This window comes from Triticum dicoccoides, chromosome 5B, assembly GCF_002162155.2.
Source record: "Triticum dicoccoides isolate Atlit2015 ecotype Zavitan chromosome 5B, WEW_v2.0, whole genome shotgun sequence".
NCBI lineage: Eukaryota > Viridiplantae > Streptophyta > Magnoliopsida > Poales > Poaceae > Triticum > Triticum dicoccoides.
The window spans coordinates 45,736,759-45,745,787 of record NC_041389.1 but is presented as its reverse complement, the minus strand read 5'-3'; positions in this window follow the sequence as shown (position 1 = coordinate 45,745,787).

The following is a 9,029-nucleotide window of genomic DNA, read 5'->3' as shown; positions in this document are numbered from 1 at the left end:
CGCGCCCCGGCGCCCCTGGCCGCGCCTGCGTGCCGTGGCTCACCCCCGGCAGCCCCTGCTCGTCGCGCCTACGCGTCCCGCACGCTCGCGCGAGGCCGCACCCGCTCGCACCTCGCCCCCGCGTCGTCTGCCACCCCGCAAGCGCTCGCCGGCTTCCCCGTCGCCAGCGACCTCGCCGCGCCCCAGGGGCCTTCTCCCTATCGCGCCTGGATGGGGCCTCGGGCATGAACGCTCGCACCCGCGAGCCCCTGTGCCCGGTAACCGCACGCCCGCACCCGGTTTGGCCCTTGGGCCACTGCCCAGTGGCCCCCATGCCCCTGTTAAAAAAAAGAATTAAATAATAATAATAATAATAATAATAATAATTAATTGACTAAATTAATTAAGTTAATTAATCCTACTTAATTAATCTAATTAACCTGTTAGTCTAACTAAACAGTAATTAGTTTAGCCTAAACCCTAGTTACCTAAATAGAGTATGACAGGTGGGTCCCACGGGACCCACATGTCAGGTTGACCAGGTCAACCCTGCTGACTGTTGACGTCAGCATGACATCATGCTGACGTCATAAATCCATTTTCCGAATTAATTAAATAATTAAATAAATTCCAGAAATTAATAAAATCTTTAGAAAATCATATCTTTTAATCCGTAACTCGGATTAAAATATTTTCAACATGAAAGTTGCTCAGAACGACGAGACGATTTCGGATACGCAGTCCGTTCGTCCGCCACACACCCCTAACCTATCGAACTCGCAACTTTTCCCCTCCGGTTCATTTGTCCGAAAACGCGAAACACCGGGAATACTTTCTCGGAGGTTTCCCCCCTTCGTGGGTATCACCTACTACCGCGATTGGGCACACCTAGCATCGTTACTTGTCATGTCATGCATCGATATGCATTTGTTTGCATTGTATTCATTGTTTCTTCCCCCTCTTCTCTCCGGTAGACTACGAGACCGACGCTGCTGCTGCCCAGTTCGACTACGGAGTTGACGACCCCTCCTTCTTGCCAGAGCAACCAGGCAAGCCCCCCCCCCTTGATCACCAGATATCGCCTATTCTACTCTATACTGCTTGCATTAGAGTAGTGTAGCATGTTACTGCTTTCCGTTATACCTATCCTGATGCATAGCCTGCCCTTGTTACTACTGTTGATACCTTTACCTGCAATCCTATATGCTTAGTATAGGATGCTAGTATTTCCATCTGTGGCCCTACATTCTTGTCAGTCTGCCTTGCTATACTATCGGGCCATGATCACTTGGGGGGTGATCACGGGTATATACTATACATACATACATACTATACAGATGGTGACTAAAGTCGGGTCCGCTCGAAGAGTACCCGCGAGTGATTCACGGATTGGGGGCTGAAAGGACCTTTGTCCCGACGGCCCTCTGTGTGGATCTTTGTGGCGGAGCGACAGGGCAGGTTGAGACCGCCTAGGAGAGAGGTGGGCCTGGCCCTGTTCGGCGTTCGCGGATATTTAACACGCTTAACGAGATCTTGGTATTTGATCTGAGTTGGCTACGAGCCTATACGCACTAACCATCTACGCGGGAGTAGTTATGGGTATCCCGACGTCGTGGTATCAGCTGAAGCACTTCGTGACGTCAGCGACTGAGCGGCGCGCGCCGGGTTGGACTGCGTTAATGCAACTTCCTTTGTAATGGAGGTTGCTAGGTCTGCTCACCGGCCGCGTACGCAACGTGCAGGTGTGCTCAGGGCGATGGGCCCAGACCCCTGCGCGCTTAGGTTTAGACCGGCGTGCTGGCCTCTCCGTTGAGCCTAGGTGGGGCTGCGACGTGTTGATCTTCCGAGGCCGGGCATGACCCAGGAAAGTGTGTCCGGCCAAATGGGATCGAGCGTGTTGGGTTATGTGGTGCACCCCTGCAGGGAAGTTAATCTATTCGAATAGTCGTGATCTTCGGTAACAGGACGACTTGGAGTTGTACCTTGACCTTATGACAACTAGAACCGGATACTTAATAAAACACACCCTTCCAAGTGCCAGATACAACCGGTGGTCGCTCTACCTCAGGGATATGAGGAGGGGATCGCCGGGTAGGATTATGCTATGATATGCTATTTGGAGATGTTACTTGGAGATGCTACTTGGAGGACTTCAATCTACTCTCCTCTGCTTGATGCAAGACGGTGGTTGCGAGAAGCGTAGTCTTCGACAGGATTAGCTATCCCCCTCTTATTCTGGCATTCTGCAGTTCAGTCCACTGATATGGCCCTTTACACATATACCCATGCATATGTAGTGTAGTTCCTTGCTTGCGAGTACTTTGGATGAGTACTCACGGTTGCTTTCTTCCCCCCTTTTCCCCCTTTCCTTTCCTTCTGGTTGTCGCAACTAGATGCTGGAGTCCAGGAGCCAGACGCCACCGTCGACGACGACCCCTACTACACCGGAGGTGCCTACTACTACGTGCTGCCCGCTGACGACGACCTGGAGTAGTTTAGGAGGATCCCAGGCAGGAGGCCTGCGCCTCTTTCGATCTGTATCCCAGTTTGTGCTAGCCTTCTTAAGGCAGACTTGTTTAACTTATGTCTGTACTCAGATATTGTTGCTTCCGCTGACTCGTCTATGATCGAGCACTTGTATTCGAGCCCTCAAGGCCCCTGGCTTGTATTATGATGCTTGTATGACTTATTTTATTTGTAGAGTTGTGTTGTGATATCTTCCCGTGAGTCCCTGATCTTGATCGTACACATTTGCGTGCATGATTAGTGTACGATTGAATCGGGGGCGTCACAAGTTGGTATCAGAGCCGACTGCCTGTAGGAATCCCCCTTCCACACTCCTTGGCCAAAGTCGAGTCTAGTCACTACAAAACTTTTACTAACATGGCTGTGAGCCTTACGGGCCCACGTCACCATTGGGTGGTACTAGGATCTTTTACTCCTCGGCCTTTACTCTGGGACTCTGAACTCTTTTCTACTCGGGTTAAACGAATTTACTAACTCTGACATTAGGATCCCGTTACCACGTTCACCCCGAAGTTGGATAAGCCATAGTTATTCTGTAGGATAGCATTTTGAATAGTGCCCATGTTGTCATTTGACTCCATTGAAACATCTTTGTTTTCAGATGGAACCCGCGAGGCAGGTCGTGCGCCACACTGCGGCCATTGGTGCCTCAGGATCACCTGCCGTGCTAGCTGATATGATGACCTATCTGGGTTATCGCTGGCACCCTGAGTACACCGTCTACGAGGAGTACCAGGACTTTAACCAGGAGCAGTACCGTGCCATCGTCCACCTCTACTCTCGGGAGTATGAGTCCACTACCGTGATGCACACCGCTCATGGTGTTGGAGTGACCATCGAGATGGCAGTCCACGATGCTGCCCATGCTGCTCTAACATGTCTTCGTGGCGAGTATCAGGCATTGGACACTTCCCCTTTCAGGCACATTCCTATCGCATCTGACGTTGGTGCGGAGGGATACTACACTGCCGCCTACTCCACCGTCACCCGAGAGCCTTTCCACCATCAGCGCCTGGTTCTGCATGCTGATGGGCTGGACCGAGCTAACAGAGCTCTTCGCCACGAGTTGTACACCACTCGTCAGCACCTTTACAGGGCTCTGACGCGGTTGCACCCCTTTGTCCGGTCCGGACAGCTGCCGCGTTCTGCGATCTACCCAGCCAGGACCGTGATGCCCCACGGTGTCGGATGGCCAGAGGTGGGAGGCTACTCTCCCGCACTTGGTCCTCTTCTGCCACCTGAGCGTCGGGTTCTACACCAGAGTATCCGCGGCCCCCAGGCCACTGACGTGGAGGACTATCCGTTGCCTCACTACCAGCTGTCAGGTTACAGCTACCTTCACAATACCTCCTGGGACTGATGTAGTCTTGCTCATTAGTCTTAGATGCACTCGCGAGCCTGCGTGCCGCCTATGATGACTTAATATATGTACTGAACTCTGTGTACTAAACTCTATGTCCGACCCCTTTTGTAAGTTATGCCGACTATCTATGTGGTATCTGTCGTGCTCCTTTCATTATGCATGTTTCATCATGAATGACTCTTGTCTAAGCAAATTTCTCAATACTGAACTACCCCTGTTGTATATTAGCAGGATGGTTAGACCAGCTGGTCGTGGTCGTGGTGGCAACTTCCCACCACCGCCTGAGTACATGGCTGGTATGATCCAACAGCTTGAGATGAATCGCCAGTTCATGGAAAACATGATGGCTCAGTTTCCTCGCCCCAATATGAACCAGCATCCAAACACAACAACTCTGCAGGATTTCATACGCCTCAACCCAAGTGTGTACCGCAGCTCAACCCAGCCGCTGGATGCTGATGACTGGCTCCGTGACATCACCTATGAGATGGAGTCTGCTGATGTAGCCCCTGCCAGCTATGTCACTTTTGCTTCCTTCTTCCTGAAGGGACCCACAGCTCAATGGTGGGACAGCCATAGGCGTACTCTGCCAGTTGGGACAATCATCTCCTGGCCAGACTTTCAGGCTGCCTTCTGTGCCCGCTTTCCTCAGGGAATCATGGACAGGAAGAAGCGTGAGTTTCGCAACCTCACCCAAGGCAACAAGACTGTTGAAGCTTATCAGCGGGAGTTTCTGGACTTATCCCGCTATGCTGAAGAAGACATTGCAACTGATGCTCGCAGACAGGAGAAGTTCCGTAAAGGCCTTCAAGCTGACATCAAGCTCGCACTTCTAGTGCATGACTTTGCCGATTTCGCCACCTTGGTGAACAAGGCCATCAATGTCGAGACTGGTCTGCAGGAACACCAAAGCTCTCAAAGGCGCAACTGTGACACGGGCTCATCTTCGGGCCCGCCCTCGCAGAAGCGTAAGATATGGATCCCGAACAGCATGTACCGTCCAAATGCACCTGCCCCAAGGCAGTCTTATGCTGCACCTCGTCTGCCTACTGCTCCAACTAGGCAGCCAAGACTTCCAGCTCCACCACCCGGAGCACCTGTTCCCACTCCCAATAATGGTCTGTGCTACAAGTGTGGTCAACCAGGTCACCTTGCCAGGAACTGCTATCAGAATCAAAAACAGAATCAACTGGCCCTCCCAGCTACTGGCCGTGGAAACAACCAGGCCCGCAACAACAATGCCAAGCCTTATGGCCGTGTTCATGCCAACCACATTGATCTGAATGAAGCTCAAGACCAGCCTGCTACTGTGATGGGTACACTCCTCGTAAATTCAGTACCAGCATCCGTTTTATTTGATACAGGTGCATCGCATTCATTCATGTCCGAAGATTTTGCATACAAGCACGATGTTAAATTTGAGCAGATGAACACTTCGGTAGTGGTAAAAACCCCCGCGGGACAATGTCAGACCTCCATGGTTGGCATTGACGTCCCTGTGGAAATCGAAGGGTTGGAGTTTCGTGCCTCGCCCATTATACTGAAGTCGTCTAACATTGACCTCATTCTGGGAATGGATTGGTTAAAGGCGCATACTGCTTCTATCGTTTGCGCCACTAAGACCGTCCATCTGCTACACCCTTCTGATGAAATAATTAGCTACGATGCTCATCTGGTTCGGAATGCCGAGGCCAGACTTTATGCCTTAAATGCATTGAACGCTGCACCACTCGAGGGCATTGAAAACATTCCCGTCGTGCGTGAATTCCTAGACGTCTTTCCTGAAGAACTCCCAGGGATTCCCCCTGCTAGAGCTGTCGAATTCGTCATCGACTTGAAACCAGGCACCACTCCTATAGCCAAGCGACCCTACAAGATGCCGCCGCATGAACTCCTTGAGCTTAAGGAGGAAATCGATAAATCTCTTCGAAGTGGTTTCATTCGCCCAAGTTGCTCTCCTTGGGGAGCACCTTCTCTCTTTGTCAAGAAGAAAGATGGGACAAACCGATTGGTCCAAGACTACCGTCCTATAAATCAAGCTACCATTCAGAATAAGTATCCTCTTCCTCGGATCAATGATCTGTATGATCAATTGGCTGGTTCATCAGTGTTCTCTAAACTCGACTTGAGGTTGGGTTACCACCAGATCCGTGTTCGTGAGGAAGATATCCCCAAGACCGCCTTTGTGACTCGTTATGGTTCATACGAGTACACCGTCATGTCTTTCGGCTTAACCAATGCTCCAGCCACCTTCTCTCGCCTGATGAACTATATATTCATGGATTACCTCGACAAGTTTGTCGTGGTTTATCTGGATGATATTCTGGTATTTTCCAAGAACGAAGAGGAACATGCTGAACATCTTCGCCTCGTGCTGGAAAAGCTACGAGAGCATCAACTTTATGCCAAGTTCTCCAAATGTGAATTCTGGCTTCCCGAAGTAACCTATCTTGGGCATGTCATCTCTAAGGATGGTATTGCCGTCAACCCTGAACGAGTTCAGGCTATTCTCGATTGGACTCCTCCGAAGAACGTTAAGCAAGTCAGAAGTTTTCTCGGACTCGCCAGCTACTGCCGTCGATTCGTCGAGAACTTCTCCAAGATTGCCAGGCCTCTAACTAACCTATTGCATAAGGGCGTCAAGTTCCAATGGACAGATAAATGTCAGGAAAGTTTCCAGGCACTCAAGGACAAGTTAACTTCTGCCCCAGTACTAGCTCCTCCTGATACTAAGAAGGACTTCGTCATTTACTGCGACGCTTCCTGTCAAGGACTAGGCTGTGTCCTAATGCAAGAGCGCAAAGTGGTTGCTTATGCCTCTCGGCAATTGCGCCCTCACGAAGAGAACTACCCAGTTCATGACCTCGAACTTGCTGCTGTCATTCATGCGCTAAAACAGTGGCGACATTACCTACTCGGTAATCGCTGCGAGATCTTCACTGACCACCAAAGTCTGAAGTATCTGTTTACTCAGCCAGACCTGAACCTCCGTCAGCAGAGATGGATGGAGACTGTTGCAGACTTTGATTTGGGTATTTCCTATACACCAGGCAAGGCTAATGTAATGGCTGATGCCTTGAGCCGCAAGTCTTACTGCAACCACCTCCAGGTTCACAAAGTTCAGCCCTCAGTCGTTGAAGAATTCAGAAAGCTGAACCTCCATATTGTTCCTCCGGGTGCACTCGCTCCCCCTCCTCCGGAGTTCCGCAAGATGAATCTCCGTGTTGTTTCCCAGGGTTCCCTCTATACCCTGGCTGTTGAACCCGATCTCGTGGGCACCATAAAGACAATGCAGGGATTTGACTCTGAAGTCTACAAGATTAAGCAAGACCTCAAAGAAGGAAGTTCCTCATCCTTCACTATTGCTGATGATGGCGCCTTGTACTTCAAAGGCCGCCTAGTGGTGCCGTGTAAGAAGGAAAACCTGAATATGACTCAGGAGGTTATGAAAGAAGCTCATGATACGCCTCTATGTATCCATCCTGGTAGTACGAAGATGTATCAAGACATTCGTCAGAGATTCTGGTGGTCTAACATGAAGCAAGACATTGCTCGTTATGTTGCTGAATGTGACGTTTGCCGTCGTATCAAAGCAGAACATCAAAGGCCTGCTGGAACTCTGCAACCTATATCTATTCCGGAATGGAAATGGGACCATGTCGAGATGGACTTGTTACTGGATTCCCCAAATCGCAGAAAGGCAATGATGCTATTCTTGTCATCATTGACCGACTTTCTAAAGTTGCACATTTTCTGGCTGTCAAGGAAACGATCACTGCTAGTCAGCTGGCAAACCTCTACATGACCAGAATTGTATCGCTTCACGGTATTCCATTGGTAATCAGTTCAGACCGTGGCAGCTTATTCACTTCAAGATTCTGGGCAAGTTTCCAAGAAGCTATGGGCACTCATCTGTCTTTCAGCACTGCTTTTCATCCTCAGTCACAAGGGCAAGTTGAACGTGTCAACCAAGTTCTCGAAGACATGCTTCGAGCTTGTGTTATTTCCTTCGGCAAGAAATGGGAGGAATCTCTTCCGTATGCTGAGTTCTCTTATAATAATAGCTATCAAGCTAGTCTGAAGATGGCCTCCTTCGAAGTGTTATATGGACGAAAGTGCCGAACCCCTCTGAACTGGTCAGAAACTGGGGAACGTCCACTCTTCGGTCCGGATATTATCCAACATGCCGAAGAACAAGTCCGCATTATTCGCGAGAATCTCAAGACTGCTCAGTCACGTCAGAAGAGTCAGTATGACCGTCATCATAAAGACATGGTCTATCAACCTGGCGAAAAGGCCTATCTTCGCGTTACACCAATGAAGGGTGCTCACCGCTTCGGGATCAAGGGCAAGCTAGCTCCTCGCTATATTGGCCCATTCACTATTCTGGAAAGGCGTGGAAAAGTGGCATATCAATTGGAGCTTCCGCCGAACCTTTCTCAGGTTCACGATGTGTTCCATGTGTCACAACTCCGCCGTTGCTTCAAGGACCCAATCCGAGCTGTGGATCATGAAGTGCTCGAATTGCAACAGGACCTCTCCTATAAAGAGCATCCGGTCCGCATTCTCGACCAAGCTGAACGCCGCACACGCCAGAAGGCGATCACGTTCCTCAAGGTCCAGTGGTCGAATCACTCTGAAGACGAAGCCACCTGGGAACGCGAGGATCGCCTGCGTGATGAATACCCCGCACTGTTTCCTTCTACCTCCTAAAATCTCGGGACGAGATTTTCTTGTAGTGGAGGAGATTTGTAACGCCCGGATAATCTTGCTACAGTAATCCCACGCTAATCTTGGCACGTCATCCCGATTACTGTTGCTATCCTCGCAATAATTCGAAACCGTTCAAATTCAAAATTCAAATTGATGAAAACAATAAAAAATTTCAAAATTTAAAATAAAATTGTTCGGTGGTTGACGAATATTACAAGGGTAATTATAGTGCAACAGGCATATTTTTATAAAATGGCTAAATGGATTAAATGATTTAAACAGAAAAGAAATAATAAAAGAAAATACAAAAGGAAAGAAAAACAGAAAACCAAAAAAAAACAAAAGGAGGGAAGCCCCTCCCCTGCTGGACCGCGGCCCAGCTGGCCATCGGGCCAACCAGGCCGGCCCAGGTCGCCCCCCCTCCCACTCCTCTCCCTTATCCACTCCC